The sequence below is a fragment of the Ochlerotatus camptorhynchus genome, unplaced genomic scaffold, assembly GCF_037179485.1.
Source record: "Ochlerotatus camptorhynchus isolate MF236.1 unplaced genomic scaffold, CSIRO-AGI_Acam_v1.1 ptg000284l, whole genome shotgun sequence".
NCBI lineage: Eukaryota > Metazoa > Arthropoda > Insecta > Diptera > Culicidae > Ochlerotatus > Ochlerotatus camptorhynchus.
Genome location: NW_027040773.1, coordinates 5,798,273 through 5,823,175, shown reverse-complemented (window position 1 = coordinate 5,823,175; position 24,903 = coordinate 5,798,273).

The window sequence follows — 24,903 nt, the reverse complement described above, 5'->3', positions numbered from 1 at the left end:
CATAAATTCAGAAATCGACTAAATTTTCAATAGCGACCAAAAATATGCATCGATTTTGAGTCGGCGCGCCGCCGTGATGCTTTTTGATACGCCGCCGTTATAATTTTGGATTTGCCGTCAATGTAATATTTTTTATAGTTAAACATTTTGAAAGACGCGTTTATCGCCAACCATTGCACATAATAAAACACAAACAAGGTCAAAGTTACAAAAAACAATACCGTGGACTCCCAGTAAACTGACACGCCGTGCAAATTATTTCTTGACATTTAGCTGATGGAATGGAGAAAAGCGAAATGGAACGATGTGAAGGAACACAGAATCAACACAAAAAAGTAAATAGGCTACCAGAAACTCCCGATTTTGATGGTCATAGGGTTACTAGAACTTTAAATTAAAAATGAAACCACTGTCATCAGTTTGATGAAACCGCCATAATTGTATAATAGGGAATTTCGGGTATGTGACCGACCCAAAATGTATTTTTTTTAAATACCCGACCCGACCCGAACTCGTCAGGTACGGGTATGGGTTGAGTTTTAGGTAAAAAAAAAACGTTCCTGATCATATACAGTTTAATGGACACATATACTTATTTTAAGGCTTCTGTTTTTGTCAAGGCATAAAAGTTTGTTTTTATGCTTGTTTTTTTTTTTTTTTTTAATTTTAATAGCAAGATTTTTAGCTCAATGGCTAGTTTATCTCGTACTTTCTTTATTGGATAAGATGCAAGAAATATCCGTATCCGACTATTCCACGTTTGTTGTTAAACCGTATCCGACCAGAATACGAAAATTTATTTATTTGAATAATTGTACCCAACCGAACCCGTTACGGGTCGGGTTTCGGGTTAAAATGCTTGTACCCGACCATCTCTTCCGGATAGGCTATCTTATCCGGGATGATTTTAATTACCGTAAAACGGGGTAACATTGATAGTTTTTTAAGTATATTCTAAATATTTTTACATCAATGAATGTTTTTCAAATTTTATATTTTTAAAACAAGTACTGAGGATCCAAGAGCTAATTCGTTAGTAATATGTTGAACGAAAATTAAAGGATTTGCACTATTTTTTAGTTTTGTGACCGAATTTCAGTATTTTGATTTGGGGTTACTTTGATAATTCTCGATGAATGTAGAAAAAAAATGAGTGAAACTCAAACAAATTAGTTCTTTAAATATGAAACTTTGAATGAGTATATAATCAGAAAACATCATAAGCAATAAGATTACAACATTTAATTTGTGATGGCTGTATCGGAAATACAGTTCAAAAGTGATGATTTGAGAGCTTTTTCAAAAAGGCAAAAAACACGAAAATTGTTTTTTAATATTTTTGTAAATTATGTAACACATACTGTGCAAAAACTTTATACGATATCAACGAAAATACCCTAAGCTATAATATGGAACCAATGTTTCTAGGTTGGAAAAAGCACAGCGAGTCAATTTATTCTTTATATTATACTATCAAAGCTACCCGCATTATCAACGAAACCCCGTTTTACGGTACTGAAAAAACCACCTTAAGAAATAGTTCCGATACTATTCCGAAATGTTTTGATGGTGTTTTCGGTAACAAATTCAAATTGGAGTTATCTGCAACAAGTCACATATACAATAATATAATATTTTGGTTTAACTTCAACTTTGAAATATGACTTTTTGGCAGACACCATAGTGATACGCCGATGCACACCGCCGCCACCGCCGAGGCAAAAATGGTTTCTTTCCGCCGCCGATGAAAGGACCGGCGCACAGGTCTAGTTTCGTGGTCGTGGGGTTAGCGGCGTCATTCGGAAATTAGGAGGGCTCGATTCCGGCTCCGGCTTATTACATTTTTCGTAAAAGGAAATTTCCATACTGGTCGTACTGGTCACTGTGTGTTGCCCGTTTTTTTTTTCTTGATTTGTTTTCCGTCGATCTTGTTTTCCGTGCTGAGCACCAATGCTACCGACGCCAGAGAGGCAGCTCCCACACCTGAACCCTACCTATCGACCCATCAACTCATGAACCGGGGATAAACGGCTTTACTTCCCTTCCAAAGGAAGGCGTGATCAGAGATGTTATGTCTCAGAACATCCCGGCGGCGCCGACTGGGATTGAACCCAGGCCAGCTGGAGTGAGAGGTAACCACTACACCACCGGCGTCGCTAGAGTGTTTCCCGTTGTCTATTGGTATGAACAAATAAGTTTTATTTTTTTGTTAACTTAGGCCGTTACTAATATTTAAAAAAAAAAACTTTTCGAAACACTACAAACCATATGAAAAGGGTTGTGAAAATAAAATAAAATAAATTAAATTAAAAACAAACTCATATTTTGTTTATTAGAAGTATTCGAAACATAAATTTTTAATAACCTATTTTAATTATAATTTTTCTTTGAGCACTTTTCCACAGCTTTTCTTGGTGGCTTAGAAATATTGTTGGGCCTAGCAAGGTAACTTTTGCATAACAGTGATTCCTAACAGGGAGTGACATATATGTGACATATTATTACAATTACATTTTTGAAATCACCATGATCACTGGGCCATGAAGAATTCAATTTTGAGAAAAAAAAATTGTCATATCTTACAATATGGGTATGTTTAGGAAGGCGACGACGTGTAGAGGTAGACAATACCGTATGCGTGATAATGTTTGCACCATCGTACAAATAAGGTTCACGTTTCACCTGTGCATACAATGCCTTGGTTTTCTTTGCATGCACGTAACGTATAGCTCATACCGTAGTAGGCTGTGTATAAAATAAAATTATTTACTTAGTTTGACAGTTGCACCATGACGAAGTGGTAGCGTATTCGTGATTTGTCCCACGCGCAAATGTCGCAAAAAGACATTTCAATCGCCGTGGGAGTGTCCCGGTGGTCCGTCAAAAGGGTATTAGACCGAGAAAAGAAAGGACAACTATCCGTCTTCTATAGTTGAAGCAAGAGCTGCCTCAGTACCAAAATGCGAGGTTAAATTCGATTCAATTATAATAGACGACGATCTTCAGCTCTTGATCCGTCTTAAAAATGTCCGTAGGAGACAATATCAAAGAACACGCGATCCTGCCATGAAAGTTATCTGGCGGGATTTGCAAAAACAAATTAAAAAGCGATTCTCTGCCCTGAGGAACAAAACTTTTGAAAATAATATTTCTAAATTAGACCCGAGTTCCAAACCCTTTTGGAAACTCACAAAAATTTTGAAAAAACCTCAAAAGCCTATTCCAGCGCTTAAAGAAGGTGGTAAAATTTTGATCACAAATTTGGAAAAAGCTCAGAAACTTGCTAAGCAATTCGAGAGTTCCCATAATTTCAGTTTGGGTCTTACTAGTCCTATTGAGAATCAGGTTGCTCGGGATTTTCTGAATATTTTCTTTCGGGAAAATATTTTTGATGATTCCTGGGGGACTGATTTGGACGAAGTTAGGTCTATAACTAAAAATTTTCAAAATATGAAAGCTCCAGGTGATGATGGAATTTTCTATATCCTCATCAAAAAACTCCCAGAGAGTACCTTGTCTTTCTTGGTAAAATTATTTAACAGATGTTTCCATTTGGCATACTTTCCTGATAAATGGAAAAATGCAAAAGTTGTTCCAATTTTGAAGCCGGATAAAAATCCAGCTGAAGCTTCTAGCTACCGTCCAATAAGTTTGCTTTCTTCAATAAGTAAACTTTTTGAAAAGATAATTTTGAATAGAATGATGCTTCACATCAATACGAACTCAATTTTTGCAGATGAGCAGTTTGGATTTCGCCATGGGCATTCAACTACTCATCAACTCTTAAGAGTTAACAATTTAATTCGTTCAAACAAATCTGAAGGCCACTCAACTGGAGTTGCTCTTCTAGACATAGAAAAAGCATTCGACAGTGTTTGGCATGAAGGTTTGATTGCTAAATTGAAAAATTTTAATTTTCCACTTTATATTATGAAATTAGTTCAAAATTATTTAACTGACAGAACTCTGCAGGTAAATTATCAAAATTCCAAATCTAATCGACTACCTGTTAGAGCAGGAGTTCCTCAGGGTAGCATTCTTGGGCCTATATTGTATAACATTTTCACTTCGGACCTCCCTGATTTGCCTCAGGGTTGCCACAAATCTTTGTTCGCTGATGACACAGGCATTTCCGCTAAAGGAAGAAGTCTTCGTGTTATTTGCAGCAGACTGCAGAAAAGTTTAGATATTTTCTCTTCTTATTTACAAAAATGGAAGATTTCTCCCAACGCTTCCAAAACTCAACTTATAATATTTCCACATAAGCCTAGAGCTTCGTGTTTGAAACCTAGTAGTAGTCACATAGTCACTATGAACGGAGTTCCAATTTCCTGGTCAAACCAAGTGAAATATCTTGGATTAATACTTGACCAAAAATTAACTTTTAAAGATCACATTGAGGGCATTCAAGCTAAATGTAACAAATATATAAAATGTTTGTATCCTCTTATAAACAGGAAATCCAAACTTTGCCTGACGAATAAACTTCTAATATTTAAACAAGTTTTTAGACCGGCCATGCTTTACGCTGTGCCAATATGGTCTAGTTGCTGCACTACCAGGAAAAAAGCACTTCAAAGGATTCAGAACAAAATTCTGAAAATGATTTTGAAGTTGCCTCCCTGGTACAGTACAACCGAAGTACATAGAATTTCGAATGTTGAGACTTTAGCACAAATGTCCAACAAAATAATTAATAATTTCAGGCAAAAATCGTTGCAATCCTCAATTGCAACGATTAATTCCCTTTATACTTAGATAAGATTTAGTTTTAGTTTTTAGTTTTAAGATATCAATTGTTATACTGACATGCAGGTTAAAAAACCTGTTTAAAATACTGAATTGCCAAGACATGAACAATGTAAAAACACTTAGATATATATCATAACAATTAAGGCTGGTACGTTACTGCAGTAACTGGAGCACCTAGGTTAAAATGAAATGTAATTTATTTTGAATTTGGAACAAATAAAGAGTTAAAAAAAAAAAAAAAGGACAACTATCCGCGATTGATCGACTGCGTAAGATTAAAGGGTGTCCACGATGAGATTGCCACACTATGAAATTGCTCTAACTTTTTAACCGTTGGGTAGAATTTAATGAAAATTTGGGTGGATTTAGTTCATAGTGCATTATTTACATCCTGCAAGTTTTAAAGTCCTGTGATCAAAACTCGCGGAAATGGAGTCGAAAGAACAGCTCGTGCGTGATAAAATCTTGCGCATTCATCACGAGAACAAGGATCTCTCGCATCGTTCCATCGCTAAAACGTTGGGAATCGCGAATTCCACGGTGTCGCGAGTGATTAAGCGGTTCGAGGAACGGTTGACCACCGATCGGAAGCCCAGAAGTGAAGGAAAAAGTATTCCGTACAACACCAAAAATCACAACCGCGTAGTTGGGGCCTTCAACCGAAATCCGAACGCCTCCGTTAGGGATGTGGCTAAGAAGCTGCACCTAAGCCGAAGTTTTGTCCAGAAGGCCAAAACTAAGGCTGGGCTTCGAACGTTCAAGGTACAAAAGGCCCCTAATCGCGACGAGAAGCAGAACAAGTCCGCCAAAACCCGTGCCAGGAAGTTGTACCTCAAAATGCTGACGAAAGTTGAATGCTGCATCATGGACGACGAAACATATGTGAAGGCCGACTTCAAACAGATCCCCGGCAACCTGTTTTTCACGGCCAAGGATAAGTTCAGCGTTCCGGAGCATGTCCGCACTCAGAAGATGTCCAAATTTGCGAAGAAATTCCTGGTTTGGCAAGCCATCTGCACGTGCGAGAAGCGGAGTGCACCTTTCGTGACCCAGGACACGATGAACGGACAGGTGTACATAAAAGAGTGCCTCCAGAAGCGGCTGCTTCCTCTCCTGAAAGCCCACAACGTCCCAACAATCTTCTGGCCGGATTTGGCCTCATGCTACCTTCTTAAACGACCTAAGGTAGTGAAGACAGTCGAGGAACTGAAGAAAGTATGGGTTTACATGCAAAAAACGGTTGATTCACAGGTTGTGCAGAATCTTATGGCCGGGGTTAAGGCCAAGGTGCGGGCATTTGCGTATGGACTGTAAATAAAATACGAGTAAAATGGTAAAAAGAAGTTTAATAGTTATTTCTCAATCCCTGAAAATTTGATGGCAATCGGATGAAAACTCGAATTTTGCGAATCAATTTTGTGTGTGGCAATTTCATCGTGGACACCCTTTAACTCATGCGTATGATTAAAAAACTGTGAACAGCAAAGTTTAAGGAAGGGAATTAGGGCTTTTTGTTAAAAATATTTTCAAGATTGAACACTCACGAATAACATCTCAAAAGAGCGAAAATTGCTCAAATTATGCGATAAGTAAATTTTAACCTACGAGTATCTCGAAAATAACAACTTTTGGCAATTTAAGCATTAAGAGCTTTTTTGTTGTAAATTTATGGTGTTTTAATATAAACACTATTTTAAAGATATTCGACAACCGTTGGTGGTATTTTGGAAAATTCTTATTTTTTCAATAATTCATAACTTTTTTGTTTATGATTTGCCCAGCAAATGCACAGTGTCAGTAGGTATTACTTTATCTATGCTAAAAAATAAATATAAAAAAATAATTTAAAAAATATATGCAATTTGAGTAATTTGGATTTTTTTTTTGTAAAAAAATTATAATTTTTTACAGTGTATATTTTTTCTTGGAAGGCACAATACTTGTCCGCAACTTCTTCGAAGACACCATCTCGATCAAACAAATCGTTCACGAGATATATATTTTTCTATTGATGCGTATAATTTTTGCTTAAGCCCTTTTCAAGTGTTAGTCGTGTGCAGAACTAGGGAACCATAAATGTAAAATGGCATGTTGGGCAATAACAAACAATTGTGCAAAGTTTCATCATAATCGTAAAAGTTCGATCCGAAACGATTTGCGAATCTGTGTGGAACTGCTCAAATGGCAAAGGAACACGCCCAACTAACATTTTCGGCTTTGTAAGCCAACTTTTCCAGCGTTGTGCTGTAAAGTAGCTGAAAAGAAGCTGCAGATACAGCACAAGCAAAAGCTAGCAAAATATTTTAGAAGAGCGTTTACTCAACTTTCTCACAACCATTATTCAATTTGTCAGTAGCACTGAATAACATCAGCCAATAAACGCTAATGTCACTTCTACACACACACTAATCAACTTTCAACTTGTAGCTGCAAAACAAAGCTAACAAAGTGAATATATTACTCATTTGATGGCTTCTAAACAACCAACCACTCTTGCTGAATAACATAAACATCAAAAGTGCTTTTTCAACAACTAAATAACCTGTACTCAGCTTATAAACTGTGTTAGAGCAACTTCGGAAGCATTTTCACAGTCAACTTGGTTTATTTTTAGACGTGTGCAGTTTTACAGCTTTTACTCTGCTCTTCTATAACTATTTAGTCGAGAGCAGAGTGCAGTTTGCACTATTATAAAGCCTCTACTTAGCGATTTTGTTGTAGAAGGGAATGGTGATTTGTTTACATAAGTTCAAAGTGTTGGCGTAGCACAGTTGGTAGTGTCAAGGTTTGCCAATGAGGTCGTCTCGAGTTCAATTCCAGGTTCCGGTGCAGGGTAAATAATTTGGTGCTGATTTGTAAAAAATTCGATTAATTTGATTCACAGCAAAATAAACTCAATAAATTCCTTCATAAAAAAGCGTAAACAGTATTTAATCAGGCTTCAAGAGAAAGCTGTGTAGTGATTATTGGATAACCGGGAAAAGGTTGAATAAGCGCCTTTCAAGTTCACACACAACTAAACAGCAGGATAACAGCTGTATAGAAGCGTTAATGGATAAGCAATAAGAGCTTCTCCCGACCGTTCCAACAGCCATAAGTAGCTGACTAAGTTCGCCAGATTTGCTTGTATAGAGGTTGAGTAAAGGTTTCCTCATATCGTATAACGTTTGAATACAGCTTAAGGCAGTATAAATGAAATGAGTAAAGCGTTTACATTGTGAAAATTGTCAGTTGGGCGGGATCACCCAACTAACAATTTTCACAACGTAAACGCTTTACTCATTTCATTTATACAGCCTCAAGCTGTATTCAAACGTTAAACGATTAGAAGAAACCTTTACTCAACCTCTATACAAGCAAATATGGCGAACTAACTCAGCTACTTATGGTTGTTGGAACGGTCGGGAGAAGCTCTTATTGCATATCCATTAACGCTTCTATACAGCTGTTATCCTGCTGTTTAGTTGTGTGTGAACTTGAAAGGCGCTTATTCAACCTTTTCCCGGTTATCCAATAATCACTACACAGCTTCCTCTTGAAGCCGGGTTAAATACTGTTTACGCTTAAGGAATTAATTGAGTTTATTATGCTGTGAATCAAATTAATCGAAATTAGTTACAAATCATCGCAGTTTATAAGCTGAGTACAGGTTGTGTAGTTGTTGAAAAAGCACTTTTGATGTTTATGTTATTCAGCTAGAGTGGTTGGTTGTGTAGAAGCCATCAAATGAGTAACATATTCACTTTGTTAGCTTTGTTTTGCCGCTACAAGTTGAAAGTTGATTAGTGTGTGTATAGAAGTGACATTAGCGTTTATTGGCTGATGTTATTCAGTGCGACTGACAAATTGAATAATGGTTGTGAGAAAGTTGAGTAAACGCTCTGCAAAACTATTTTGCTAGCTTTTGCTTGTAGCTGTATCGGCAGCTTCTTTTCAGCTACTTTACAGTACAACGCTGGAAAAGTTGGCTTACAAAGCCGAAAATGTTAGTTGGGCAGTGACTTTACGGCACGGAAGATCGTAAAGGAAGATTACGGGGCGAAGTCGAGAGCACGGAAAAAAACTCACATGATTAGCTACGAGTAGAACGATGCCAGAAAATCTTGAACTTCCTTAAGCGAAAAAATCCGGTAGTCCTGTTACCGACGAGAGCATGTTTACCGTCGACCCCGTATCAAATTCCAGAACCGACCGGTATTTTAGTTCTCTTCCGTTAAAAGACGTGGCCGATGAGCACAAAAACGTGTATCTGACCAAGCATTTTGCTAGCGTTATGGTGTTTGGATTGGTGGCTTCCGATGGCAAAAAAATGGACCCGGTGTTCACTCCAGCAGGCGACAAGGTCAACACGGAGGTCTACATCGGGATTTTAAGAAAGTATGTTCTTCCGTGGATCAAAGAACAGAACGGTCCGAAGCCAAATGTTATATTTCAACAAGGGGCTCCGTGCCACACCTCGAACCGCACTCAGAAATGATTGCAGGAACATCTTCCGTTATGGGCGAAGGATATGTGGCCGCCATCCAGCCCCGATCTTAATCCGCTGTATTACCATAGAGGTAACTCTAAGACCACTGGGTCCTGAAGAAAATCATTATTATTTTTGGCTCACTCAGTACCAGAACAACGGTCCCAAGCAGTCCCAAGCTATTTCACTCACCCCTGCATGTTCTGCATGAATCCACACACCCCTGATGTTATCTGTCAAACTTTCATAGCGAATCAAAACAAACATAGTGTAGTAATAGAATTTCAACTAGAATAGGGTACGTTAATCGTTTGCTTGGGACCAATAGGCTACTAAAGTGGTGAGCCAATTTAAAATCGTTAGTTTCGTATTGATTGTTGGTATTACTCAATATGGCGCGTCATGAAGGCCAAGGCCTGTTCTAAACGCCACCCGAGTACAGCAAGCCTCAGACAAACATTGACCCGTACCTGGAGAGAAATGGATCCAGACTACATTATTAGAACCTGCCATGCATTTCGGAAGCGTGTGGAGGCCGTAATTGCAGCAAGTGGAAACTCGATCGATGATTAACATAGTTTAAGAATCTGAGAAAAATCCCCATTTGAATAAATAAAAAAAAACTCGAAAACGAAATTTTAATTTTGACATTGCTGAATGGTGCAAAAATTATCACGCATACGGTATTGCTGATTGCATCTGACTGCTCCAAAAATGCAAAAAGAGTGATAAAAGAAAGTTCGGTCAAATCGTTTTGGTGTCTCCGGAGAACTTATTGCTTGCATAATGAGAAATAAGTGCTCGAAGATACTAAGACGATTAGACGGAAACTCGAACTTTTATCAGACTTTTTGGATTCCAAAATGACATCCAATATCGATTTTCGACCTCGTGACGTCACTCCTGTTTAGAAAATTCTCACATTGCACATCAACATCCTATACACGCAAACCAAAAATCTATAACAATGAATGTTAGTTCCGTTTCCTATCATCCTCTGTTCATGAACATCGCAACGAATGCTAGAAATTGACCATGCAGGCGATGTAATGGTTTTTTGTCTTTTTTATTCCGTGTTCTATCTACGTTTTCGACTATACCAGTAAGCTTGTAGAACGACGCACATTGTAGAACATTGTAGAACGAAGCACACACTTGCCTCGAATCTCTCCAGCAGAAAAAGGATACGAAGTCGAGTATGCGAGAAAATGAGCGCTTCATGTTTGCTTTTAGGCTATCCTTATTCAGAAACATGGAGAGAGCAGTGAAGAAAGCAGTGAAGAAAGCACAGGTCTGATAATCGCAACGTTCGTGGTTCGAGTCCAGTCGGCAATCTGATTCCTATTTTTTTCGACATAACTAATTTACCTCACTTATACACTCTACATTTTTCGGTCTCCAATTTTCTTGCATTAGACCACAGCTAGGTATATCGCATCCTCGGTTCATGCGGTTTCCACTAACATCCTCTGATGATGAATCCCACACGGTTGAGTGTACTCAGTAAGCAAAAGCGGTAGCAAGTACAAAATAAAATTTCAAAAATAAAAAAAGTTTCATCAGGAGAATGCTTCCTATATTGAATTCCTATTAATATACACAGCTAAAAAAAAGTAGTGTAAATTTCCGTTACTATGATGCACATAATTGGAGCGTCATAAATCATACAAATTTATATTATAAATCATGTCAATGTCATGCAATATTCCATATATTGTATGCATCTTTCCACCTTTGTTTGTAACATTTCTTGCAAGCTGCTAGTTTACGTGAAAAGGAATTTTACATGCATGAATGTTTGCATGCATGGATGTTTACATCACCAGTAAAATTCAGATTTTTTTAGTGTGTAGCTACAATGCTAGCTTTAATCTATTTATTTTGACGTAGGACTACGTCTGTGATTTTTTTATATGGGGGCACACTTAGTGAAAACCGAAAATGGAACATGTAACAAAATTATGAAAGATTTTTTAACGTTAATAACCCACCTTCCCCTTCATTCATTCAGCGCAATCCAAGAACTAGCTTCAGCAGTTCCCGCCCACCCGTGGATTCAAGCTACCATCGAGTACGCCCCGATCAGCACCATTTTTACATGGATCCCCGGTCACTGCGGAATACCCGGTAATGAGGCAGCCAATCAACTCGCTGGAACTGGACCGGCGGGTCCGAGATTCACGGACAAAGTTCCCCTTCCAGATCTCCAGCGATGGATCAAAACAACCGTGCAGAAAGTTTGGGCCGACCAGTGGTCCAGGACCCGAGAGCCTTTCATCCGGAGGATTAAGGGAACCACGAAGGCATGGGCGGGCCTCCAAAACCTTCCGGATCAGAGAGTGCTCTCGAGGCTGAGAACTGGACACTGCTGGTTATACTATAACTTTGGCGGAGGAGGACCCTTCCGCAAGAGCTGCACCATCTGCCACGTCCCGGCCACCGTTGAACACGTCCTTTGTGTTTGCCCTGAATTCCAGGATCTCAGGGAAACATATAGGATCACCTCCAGCATCCGGAACCTACTCGGAGAAGATTTACCCGCTACAGGCGCCCTGTTAGTTTTCCTCAGGGAAGCTAACCTATACCATGGGATCTAGAAAACCTATTTCTGTTATTTTCGTTTGTATACTCGTTCATTTGTTTATATGTTTAATTTCTTTCGACTGTCGGGACGGCACCGCACGGGATGAGCCTTTGGACCTCGTCACGGTGTCGTCTCGTTCAGATTTGTGTCATTCATTTTGAACTTGTTGTCTTCGTGAAGAGCCAGGAGAGCTGTTACCTTACAGCCTCAGCAGCCGGAGGGGCATCACATGGGATGAGTTTTTTGGCCCTCATGAAGGTGTTCCCCCCAGGCATTGTCAGTAAAGATTCAGTTTAAGCCTACTATGTCAAACTACTCCGTAGGAGGTTCTCCTTCTGAGACCTCACCAACTGACTAGGGATGAACTAGCCTAAGGCTAAAAATCTCTTTAATAAATCTTAAAAAAAAAAACCTGAACCAATTTCCATAATTTTATATCCAATGGATCAGAAATATTTCTACGCATCCGCTAAGTTAAAGACTTTATCACTTTTCCAAATGACACTATTGAAAATTGCACGAATGTGCAATTGTTGCTATAATAATTAAAAAAATGTCACCGGTTGGTTGCGAAAAGCGATTTCCCTAATACAGATTTCAAAGTTCAATTTCATCTGGTCTCACCAAACTGTGTTTATTCAATCTAGGATTGGTCGATCTTCAGAGAAAGATCGATCTTGATGGATCGATCTTATTTTTGGCTCTAGAATCGACCCACTGATTAAATCGGTATCAAAGAATCGATCTTTGGTCGATCGATCTTTTGATTTTTTTTGTAATGCGCTCGTTTACATTAGTCCCCAATAAATTGTTTCCTTTATAATATTCAATTAAATCACCGGCCACAAATTTTCCTTTGAATAAAATGGGCGCAAAGCAACGAGCAAACAAAAACAAAGTGGAAATGAACGTCACACTTGCTCTCTGTTAATGTGTGTGTGTCAATTCAGCTAGGTTGCCAACAAATTACACGGAGAAACAAAATGCTAGATAGAGCTGAAGTTAGGGCGTAACATTGTCTTCTATCGATGATTTCTAACAACCTAAGGCACGCTAACGCAAACCAGCGATTGTGTTGTTGATTTGTGTTGGTTTACATTAACTTTCATGAAATCATCAAAAGAAGTCATTGTTTATAAAAGCTGTTACTCTCTAATTCCAGCTCTATCTAGAATGAAACATTAATGATTAAAGTTGAATCATTTTTCATCAATTTTTTTTCTTACAGAAAGTTCCTTCAGTTAAAAAAAAATTAAAAATCATGCGGCAATTTTTCTCGTTCAAAATTTTGTTTTTGATTTTTTATTACAGAGAAGATTTGTTTAATCTTGTATATTTTCCTACCAAGTCGAATTGATTCTCCACCACTGCTTCTCAGACACAATCTCGTTAAAACAACTGTTTTCGAGTTATATATTTTTTTAAATACATAAGTGGAAACACATACGCCCTTTTGCAAAATTAATCTTGAGTTGAAATGATCTTTAGACCTGTGAAAAAAAAATCTCCCATATCGACAACATGCCAAAAGTTTCATTCAAATCGGCGAGGGTCGAGCTGGGTTGTTTGCTCATTTGGCAGAGAAAATTGAAAATACTTGAAGATTATGGAGATTACTCTCTATTTCTTTCTGCTATAAAATGGAGTCAAATGTTTCAAAATTCGTCAATTGTGGGCGCAACGTCGTTTCATGTTTAAATAAAAAATTCTTCCGATCAAATCATTAAGTTTAAATGATTTGCAACATTGTGGAAAGTGCTTGTATCTTTTTTTGTAAAACAAATGTTGATGGTTTGCGTTGTGGTTGAGATGTCCAACCCGTCAATGTCTGCCCACGCATTGATCTAGTGTTGTTTTTTTTTTACAGCAACACGATGATTACAAAAAGTTCAGCTCCAACCGAGAGATGGATAGAACATACGCTGGAATGTTGGCTGGGTGGTATAAATGACAGACAGGTCTCCATTTCATGGACATTTAATTATCGGATGAGGTTTGAATTTCCTTCCAGCCAGTCAAGCAACCAGTCGGTGCGCAAAAAATAAAGTATCATCATCCTCGGTGAAGCGTAAATTTTTCGCACCGATATAACTACATACGTAGGTACAAGCCTGTAGCAGCTCGATTCTCGGTAGGGATGATGAGCTTGCAGAATTGTCACCGATCTAACCCAGGACCCTGGCCATGTATGGGAAAGGATTCGCTCAAATCATTCTCCATCCATAATCGTTTGGGTCGGTCCAGAAGCGCATGTTTTTTCTTCTCCAGTAATCGTTAATCATTAAGCAAAAATGTCAAAAGAAAACTTCACTGAAAAAAAGGAACACCTGAAAAGTGACCTTAGCAGGAGGAAATTTTACCTGCATTCGGAAAGCCAAGGCAACAACAAGTACAAGCAAGAAGTTTTCGCTCAATCATCCTTGCTCAAACGACAAAATTTTCAATAAATTTAAGCGATACATGACCTAAAATCATTGCCAAAGTGCAAGCAAATGGCAGTCGAAAAAAAGCGTTTCCAAAAAATATCCAACCGAGAATATGGTTTATGGGTCAGTCAGCGCATAGAGCAAAGCAGGGACTCCGTTATAAAGACCAGGAAGAAGCCAGCGCAGCAGAATCAGTCATTGAGGTGCCAAAAAAAAAAAAAATACAGCCGAAAGATTACGAAGAAGAGACAGAAGAAGAGTTCTCCCGCTGCTGTCGACCAACCCGGAGATTGGAAGGTGGCCTGGAGTGGAGGCGGTGAAGGTGGACAGGAGATAATTTATCGTTTTTTCGGTTCCTGGTAAATTTGCTCGCACACTGCGAGGGACCGGGAGGAACCCCTGCATAAAGGTAGAGAGATATGGGCACCCTCCGGGGATTTGAGGATCGAATCGGATCGGATCGGTGTGTGATGGATTCGACAGATTTCCTTCTGCCACATCCATCCAAACCCCCGTGTAGGTATGATACTGTGTTAGACGATCCGGCGGGTGCGATTGTCGGTTGTTTTAAGGTGTAAAATGGTTGCATGCCAGTCAGACGGAGGGACGCCTAGGAATTGATTAATTGAAATATATTTCGGTTCTGCAGACCACTGCTGCTGATCGATCAGATGCAGTGTCGATCGGCAAATGATCAAACATTTCTGTTATCCAATACAATTTTTTTATGAATGAACTGAGAATGATATTCGAGAATTCCGTCTATATGGATTACATATTTGGCAAAACGATCTAAGACTTCATTTAACTTGGCCGAGGTGACCCAAAAAGAGGAACGGGTTAAAAGTTTGGTAAAGATTGTCCAGAACTATCACATCTCAACATTATTTCTAATCTAATCTGACTCCAACACATCCAGTTCTTGAAAATTAAAATGAAAATGATGAATATAGGGGAAAAGTTGGCTTCGGCAATACCTTAACCTATTATCGTCAGGGGGTAAACAACGTCCTTGAAAGCTCAATTTTGGCATGTGGATACATTGTGCTTCAGGGCAACTATTGGCCAAATTTGAGTGCTCTAGGACTTTGTTTACCCCCTGACGATAATAGGTTAAGTTATTACCGAAGCCAACTTTTCCCCTACTTCCATAATTTTTCTTGACTATTTGATGTATGTTTCACAGATACGTCACACATACCAATGGTCAGGATGTTGTGCAGAAATTAAGGGGCTGCTTCAGAATCCAATAAATGGATGAGGACATCTCGTATCGTGCGTTCCGTTTTTACGTAATTATATGATTGGTTGGTCGTTGGAAGTATCTAGGCTAGAAAAGTTAAGTGATGCTACATTTTCCACTGACGATTGGTTCATGAACACTAATTTTACCTAGCTTTTTATGGCTTATGGTTATAGCACCATTACTCATTTTCTGAAAACAGAAGAGCGAAAGGGAAAGAAATGAACATAAAGGGAAAATTATTATATATACTCTATGAACATAAACAATATTTTTGAATTGCAATCTACTATGTAAAAATTAACAACGAGATGCATCGAAAGTAACAAGGGCTAAAATGTGTTGATTACTGAAAAATCCTGTTCCCCTAGTTTGATGTTGTCAGCACTAGGGCTCGGTGGTAGATCTTATACCACGAAAAGGTGATTTATCAGCGTTACTGGTTACATCTCAACATTATTTAGAATTTAATATTAAAGTCTTATCACCATCGGTACACTTTCCATATTGGACGAGATACAGCTCCGAACCCGACTCTCCCCTGAGTATCACTGATTAGAGTACAACACGATTGCTTTTCTCTGTTCCACATCTTGTATCCCAGATTTAGCTTCCCTTCTCTTCAATCTCGCACCTTCCTAGACTGGAAACCCATTTCCATACTGATTTTCTTCAAGAATGCCGATAAAAAAGTAGGAGTGAAAAATCTCAGACGATAAACTTCTCGTCCTTCGCAACAGCGACTGTTGTTGCTCCCGTGTTGAAGAACCGTTTCCATGTCTACTCTCTATCGTTGCGATACGTACGTTCCTAACAGCGTTGCACAGCTCGTCTCGTTGGCGAAGTAATTTTCAATTTTCCCAACTTTTTCTTGACAAAATCTTCGTAGGATTTCGCTCTGCTGCAAGGCTATACGTCGCATTACTCTGCTGGTCGGGCCTGGGTGGGCTGAAGCAGGTGGTGGACTGGCATAGCCCAATCAAGAAAGTGTAAGTCAGTGCATATTCAGCATCCTAATTGGCTGATTAAAATTCAAAACGATCCCGAGTGCCCGACTGCGACTGGTGATGGTGAATAGACGAATGAAGAAACAGTCCTACGGCCAAGTTGATGATTACGACACAACCATGATGAGTCTGGGGGAGGAATGAAGGCTGCTGGGAGTTGAAGCTTTAAGCTCAACTTTTGGATTGGAAATTTTGTTTTCGGGAAAGTTGACTCAATCCGACGCGTTCGTTTTGAGTATTAAAAGCTTCTCAACAAATCCGAAAAACGTAGTGAAAAGGGCAAGCTTACCGTGTAACTCTTTTGGGTTCCTATGAACGAAATAGGACTATGATGTCGAGGATATAGCCGTTAGATGTTCGGTTTGCCATTGATTGGCATAGAACCCAAATCTCCACCATGATGCAATTAAATCTTTTTGTAAATGATATAATTGGTGTTCTGTTGATATTGAGTACCGTAAAACGGGGTGAAGCTGGTCATAGAGTTGAAGTTGATCACTACAACATTCAATTTTTTGTTTCTCAACAATCTTAAAAAATTGTTATAAGATAATTTGTTGAGTATTTCATTAAAAAGTTTTAGAAAGTACTTTTGAAACATTTTCCTACCACTCTAAATGTACAGTTTTGTGGAAGTGATAAAATATACAACTTAACTGTTCCTTAAAACCCTATCAGAATCAGTATTTATGTTGGTGCTATGTTCAGCAAAATTAATAATTTTACTAAGTTTTGGGACGCTGAATCCGAATCTGAAATCAGGTTTTGTTAATATGAACGATTTGATATCATTAAATTGATTTTATATAAAATAGTTATGTCGATTGCCTAATTCTAAAATTAAAATATGCAGGTTTATCTAAAATCCATTTTTTTTATAAATTTTAACTTAAAAAAGGGGGTTATGCAAAACTAGTAATGGCGCTAACTGTAACAATAAGCCATAGAAGGCTAGGACAAGATTTAGTGGCCAGCCATCAGCGAAAAATTGAGCATCACCTAACCTTTCTAGCCTAGATGCTTCCGAAGAGATGAACTAGCCTTAGGTTAAAAATCTCTCTAATAAAGGAAAAAAAAAAACCTAGATGCTTCCAACGACCAACCAATGATATAATAGCCTAGAACGGAACACACGGTACGAGATGTCCACGTTTCATCCATTTATTGGATTCTGAAGCATCGTGTCTAAATCTTCGATTTAAAAAGGCTCCCTTTAAAAAAAACTGGCTATGTTGGTGTTGGATTAGATTAGATTAGATTCGAAATAACATTGTTTTTTTTTTTTAATTTTAAACCCAGATTCTTCTTTAGCGAACACAAATCAAGTATAAATGGTAACCTATGAATATTACATTGCATAAAATCCATGAAAATTGCATGGATATTGCATTGCATAAAAACACGATCAATTCCATCCAGAATTGAAAACATGCGATTTAAATCTAATTTTAATTCTAAAAAACTAGAAGGGGGGTTGTACGCAAAGGTGACGTAGGACTACACTCAAAAAATATTCAAATCTATATAGTATAAAAGTTACGCTAAATCGCAACTCTCCTTCCCGACGCATAACTCGGAATAAAGAGAGAGAATACAAACTTAGTATAAAAATGCTTTATGCATGGGTAGTATAAAATGCAAGTAATCTTTCGATGCTTTCAAGGAAATTATTAACATTTAGATTTTGCAGTTGCTGTCATTTACAATTGTCATTTATTTTGTTAAACGTAAAAGGAGCAAAAATTTAGGGAAAGATCTTTACAATATTTTATTTTACTTGTAATCAATCTTACCTATCGACACAATAAGATATAATGGTACTAAAATGTCATCCTTGCTCCCCGTTAAAGGGTGAGTATTTCTTTTATCCGGATCCGTTTTGCAACCGCATCAAAATAATCCCCCGAGTTGGGCTGAACTCCAAATGGATCCTGCGTTGTGGGGACGGTTAGACTTGCCTCCCTTATCAGCATCAGCTAGCTGACACAATGTCACGATCCGACACCAGGAAGCAACATTTGAATCCTATCGTGTATTCAACCACATCACTCACCCCCAAATATTGTCACCCGGTAGATCATCTTTCCAATTGATAATGGATAACGTTCCGATAGACTTCTTGATCACCGTAACTTGCTATTCCGACGCCACTGTTCGGATTAATCAGCTCATCGTCAAGTATGACTAGATTCGTAAAGATTTTACCCTAGCCGTTGATATACACCAGGGCACCAGTAGGAACCCGTCAACCACAGCGATTCTAATTCGTTCTCGGTTGGAGATTCCGTCGGTGCCTTAAACCTGTCTTAATGCCGATCTTCCGTGCGTTGTTAAATTCATGATTTTTCAAGCCTATCAAAAATAAATCAACGAAATAAACTGAACAAATTCTTCACTACTATACGAGCTTAGTATAATGTTGAAATAAATTTTAATCGAATCTATGTATAAACATTGTTAAAGCATAAAATAATTAAATTTTAATCTATGTTATTTAGTAAAAAATTTTAGTGTACCGTATGCGTGATAATTTTTGCACCATTAAGCAATGTCAAAATTTTAAAAAAATTCTCAAAAATTTCGCTTTCGTGTTTTTGCATTTATTCAAACGGGGGATGTTTCTCAGAGTCTTAAACTATGTTAATCATCGATCGCGTTTCCACTTGCTGCAATTACGGCCTGCACACGCTTCCGGAATGCATGGCAGGTTTTAATAATATAGTCTGGATCCATTTCTCTCATGGTACGGGTCAATGTTGGTCTGAGGCTTGCTGTACTCGGGTGACGTTTAGAACAGGCCTTGGCCTTCATGACGCGCCATATTGAGTAATCCAGCGGATTAAGATCGGGGCTGGATGGCGGCCACATATCCTTCGCCCAGGAACATCTCCTGCAACCACTTCTGAGTGCGGTTCGAGGTGTGGCACGGAGCCCCATCTTGTTGAAATACAACACTTGGCTTCGGACCGTACTATCCTTTGAACATATTTACTTAAAATCCCGATGTAGACCTCCGTGTTGACCTTGTCGCCTTCTGGAATGAACACCGGGTCCTTTTTTGCCATTGGAAGCCACCAATCCATACACCATAACGCTAGCAGGATGCTTGGTCAGATGCACGATTTTTTCGCTTAAGGAAGTACAAGATTTTCTTGCATCGTTCGACTCGTAGCTCCCGGATGCGGTTGGTAATCATGTGAGTTTTTTTTCCGTGCCCTCGAATTCGCCCTGCAATCTTCCTTTACGATCTTCCGTGCCGTAAAGCCACTGATCTCGTGTTCCTTTGCCATTTTCCTTATTGAACGCACTGGATTCACTCGAATCTTCCTTTTGATAGCAGCGATTACCCTCGGAACCCGAGCTGACCTCGGACGACCTGTGGCCACCTTCGCGGATAGTTGTCCTTTCTTTTCTTGGTCTAAAACCCTTTAGACGGTCCACCGGGACACTCCCACGACGATTGAAATGACTTTATGCAACATTTACGCGTGGGACAAATAACGAATACGCTGCCACTTCGTCATGGTGCAACTGTCAAACTAAGTAAATCATTTTCTATTATACACAGCCTACTACGGTATGAGCTATAGGCTACGTGCATGCAAAGAAAACCAAGGCATTGTATGTACAGGTGAAACGGGAACCTTATTTGTACGATGGTGCAAACATTATCAGGTATACGGTACATGGTCTTATATAATAAATTTTATTTGTTAACTGCTGCAGGAGCTTGTGTTTTGTTTAAGAATAGGAATTTGACCGGGGTTCTCTCTGATAAGACATCCAAGGGAATATGAAATTGGAATGTACCAAACCAAACGAACATAATCTCAGATCTGAGCGATAAATATTGTATCATCGAAGCCCTTGAACGAAAATCTTTCATTTTCCTAATGAACTGTTGGTGTATGAAAAAAAAAAGTGATTGAAAATGCAAATATTCGACATGAATAGCAAGTAACTTAAATTTTTAAAATTGAATGCTGAGTTTCTGTATGCTGTTATCTCGATGATGGGTAAATTTTAGATTAGTTTGTATACTTAAATTAATTCATATGGTATCAATTTCAGATAATTACACCACATTACAGTGCAAACGATTGTTCGCCATATAATTGCGCACAAGAAGAAGTTTTTTGAAGCGCTTTCGTAAAGATGCCGAACACTGGAGCCAGGTTTGATGGAGCCTCACTAGCGAGTGTGAAATGAGCCGAGCGTAGTATTTTTATGAGGAGTAGAATTGCTACTCACAAATAATTCTACCGAGCCTCACAGTTTGTGAACGAAAGGGGATAAAACGAGAGTGAGGTTCGTTCAGTCCGCATCGTGCTCCCTTGCCGTGCGGATCTATTTGCTTTTTGCTTAAGGAAGTGTTACTACTACCTAAAGCTACAACAAATTTAAACAGCACTTTTCAGTGCTCAACCTGTAAAAATTTTCTACCTTGTTCAACTCCTCTTATTCCTCTTCGATCCTTGTTTGGACCCTACCCGAGGTAATCCTTCTTGGATATCGATTTGGAAAATTCCTCTTCGATCCTTCAGATTCTTATAGTAATCTGCTTGGAAGTCGATTTGGATAAAAATTTACTGCCGCCATGGCGCCTAAACGCAAAAGAAAGGGGCAAACTCTTGACCCCCCTTCTGATGAAATTAATTTGAGTAATCAATTTGATTTGCTCACGGATGATGAGAATGATCCATCATCCAAGAAAAATTCTAGTAAACTTTCCCGGCTTAATGCCAAGAAGGAAAAGATTCCCCCTATTGTGATAACCACTACCGATTTCCATGCTCTTCGCATGGAACTTTTGAATTTCGTGAAAGTTAAGTTTTCACTACAAATTGGACGTCGGGGTGAATGCCGTGTATTGGCTGAAACCTTGGACGGATTTAAATGTCTTCTCAAGTATCTTACTGAGAAGAAGCACAAATTTTTTACTTACGACACCAAAACTGAACGTGTGTTCAAGGTTGTCATGAAAGGACTGCCCAGTGGTGAATCCCTGGATCAGATCAAAGATGAACTGGCAAAATTACTTGGAGTTGTGCCACTCCAAGTAATCAAAATGAAAATGAAATCCCGTCCTGGCGATTCGCGCAACGGGATTTCTAATGATTTTTATTTAGTTCACTTCAAGTCTAGTGAACTAAACAACCTTAAGGCCTTAGAAAAAGCTAGCCTTATGCTCCATGTCCGAGTGAAGTGGGAACACTTCAGGAAGACTGGAGGAAATTTCCAAAACCTCACTCAGTGCCGTAAGTGCCAGGGATGGGGTCACGGAACTAAAAATTGCTACATGCCAGCTAAATGCATGAATTGTGGTGATTCCTCTCACGCAAAGGACGACTGTCCTGTGAAGGAAGATCCTAAGAAATTTAAATGTTCAAATTGTGGTGAAAACCACAAATCCAATTTTTGGGAATGTAAGACTCGCAAAGCGATCCTACAATCTCGTTCTAACCGACAGGTAGGAAACGCTCCACGTTTCCGACCAGGTACAAATTCCTCTGCTGTTAACAACGGTCAGCGAGGAACAAATTCTACATTCGTACCCGTAGGTACAAATATCACCCCTGCTTCAAATGTTTCATCTGTACCTACTCCCCTCGCTGCTAACAATGTTCAGCGAGTTAATGGAGCTACCTATGCTGCTATTGCAGCGGGTAGAAATCAAAATACTAACCAACGTTCTAACGGAAATTTTGACAATTTTGACTTAGGAAGCATTACTGCTCCTAAAATGGAATTTTTACAGAATTCATTAATTGACATGATTTCTGATATGCTTAAATCTAACTCCATGTTTGATGCTATTCAAACTGGAGTAAAATTTGCTAATAATATTGTCATGACTTTAAAATTCAGTAATGGATTTTAAAGCATTAAACATTTTAAATTGGAATGCTCGATCTCTTAAAGATAATGAAGACGAGCTATTTAATTTTTTGAGAGTTCATAACGTGCATATTGCCGTTATAACTGAAACGTTCCTTAAACCTGACCATAAGGTTAAGAAGGACGCAAATTACTTGATTTATAGAAATGATCGTCTTGATGGACCCTGTGGTGGCGTTGCCATCATTATTCATAGACGAATCAAACACAAAATACTTTCTTCATTTGAAACCAAAGTTTTTGAAACTTTGGGAGTTTCTGTTGAAACAAAATTTGGACAACTTACGTTTATAGCTGCCTATTTGCCATTCCAATGCGTAGGCCAGCAAAAGAATTTTCTCAAGGGTGACCTTCAGAAACTTACCCGTCATAGGTCTAAATTCTTCATTATTGGTGATTTTAATGCAAAACACCGCTCATGGAATAATGCTCAAAGCAATTCCAATGGTAATATTCTGTTTGATGGTTGTTCTGCAGGTTATTACACTATTCAATATCCAAACAGCCCAACATGCTTTTTTTCTGCAAGAAATCCCTCAACTATTGATTTGGCCTTAACTGATTCATGTCATCTTTGTAGCCAATTGGTTACCCATGCTGACTTCGGTTCTGATCACCTTCCAGTAACTTTTGAAATATCCCAAGAAATAATTTCTAATCCCAACAGCTTTACTTTCAATTACCATAGGGCTGATTGGGAGCAATATCGAACATTTATGGAATATAACTTCGATCCAAACATTCCTTTGCAAACCAAAGATGAAATTAATTATGCTCTTGAATCTCTGACTACTTCTATAGTTGAAGCAAGAGCTGCCTCAGTACCAAAATGCGAGGTTAAATTCGATTCAATTATAATAGACGATGATCTTCAGCTCTTGATCCGTCTTAAAAATGTCCGTAGGAGACAATATCAAAGAACACGCGATCCTGCCATGAAAGTTATCTGGCGGGATTTGCAAAAACAAATTAAAAAGCGATTCTCTGCCCTGAGGAACAAAACTTTTGAAAATAATGTTTCTAAATTAGACCCGAGTTCCAAACCCTTTTGGAAACTCACAAAAATTTTGAAAAAACCTCAAAAGCCAATTCCAGCGCTTAAAGAAGGTGGTAAAATTTTGATCACAAATTTGGAAAAAGCTCAGAAACTTGCTAAGCAATTCGAGAGTTCCCATAATTTCAGTTTGGGTCTTACTAGTCCTATTGAGAATCAGGTTGCTGGGGATTTTCTGAATATTTTCTCTCGGGAAAATATTTTTGATGATTCCTGGGGGACTGATTTGGACGAAGTAAGGTCTATAACTAAAAAATTTCAAAATATGAAAGCTCCAGGTGATGATGGAATTTTCTATATCCTCATCAAAAAACTCCCAGAGAGTACCTTGTCTTTCTTGGTAAAATTATTTAACAGATGTTTCCATTTGGCATACTTTCCTGATAAATGGAAAAATGCAAAAGTTGTTCCAATTTTGAAGCCGGATAAAAATCCAGCTGAAGCTTCTAGCTACCGTCCAATAAGTTTGCTTTCTTCAATAAGTAAACTTTTTGAAAAAATAATTTTGAATAGAATGATGCTTCACATCAATACGAACTCAATTTTTGCAGATGAGCAGTTTGGATTTCGCCATGGGCATTCAACTACTCATCAACTCTTGAGAGTTACCAATTTAATTCGTTCAAACAAATCTGAAGGCCACTCAACTGGAGTTGCTCTTCTAGACATAGAAAAAGCATTCGACAGTGTTTGGCATGAAGGTTTGATTGCTAAATTGAAAAAGTTTAATTTTCCACTTTACATTATGAAATTAGTTCAAAATTATTTAACTGACAGAACTCTGCAGGTAAATTATCAAAATTCGAAATCTAATCGACTACCTGTTAAAGCAGGAGTTCCTCAGGGTAGCATTCTTGGGCCTATATTGTATAACATTTTCACTTCGGACCTCCCTGATTTGCCTCAGGGTTGCCACAAATCTTTGTTCGCTGATGACACAGGCATTTCCGCTAAAGGAAGAAGTCTTCGTGTTATTTGCAGCAGACTTCAGAAAAGTTTAGATATTTTCTCTTCTTATTTACAAAAATGGAAGATTTCTCCCAACGCTTCCAAAACTCAACTTATAATATTTCCACATAAGCCTAGGGCTTCCTTTTTGAAACCTAGTAGTAGTCACATAGTCACTATGAACGGAGTTCCAATTTCCTGGTCAAACCAAGTGAAATATCTTGGATTAGTTCTTGACCAAAAATTAACTTTTAAAGATCACATTGAGGGCATTCAAGCCAAATGTAACAAATATATAAAATGTTTGTATCCTCTTATAAACAGGAAATCCAAACTTTGCCTGACGAATAAACTTCTAATATTTAAACAAGTTTTTAGACCGGCCATGCTTTACGCTGTGCCAATATGGTCTAGTTGTTGCACTACCAGGAAAAAAGCACTTCAAAGGATTCAGAACAAAATTCTGAAGATGATTTTGAAGTTGCCTCCCTGGTACAGTACTACCGAAGTACATATAATTTCG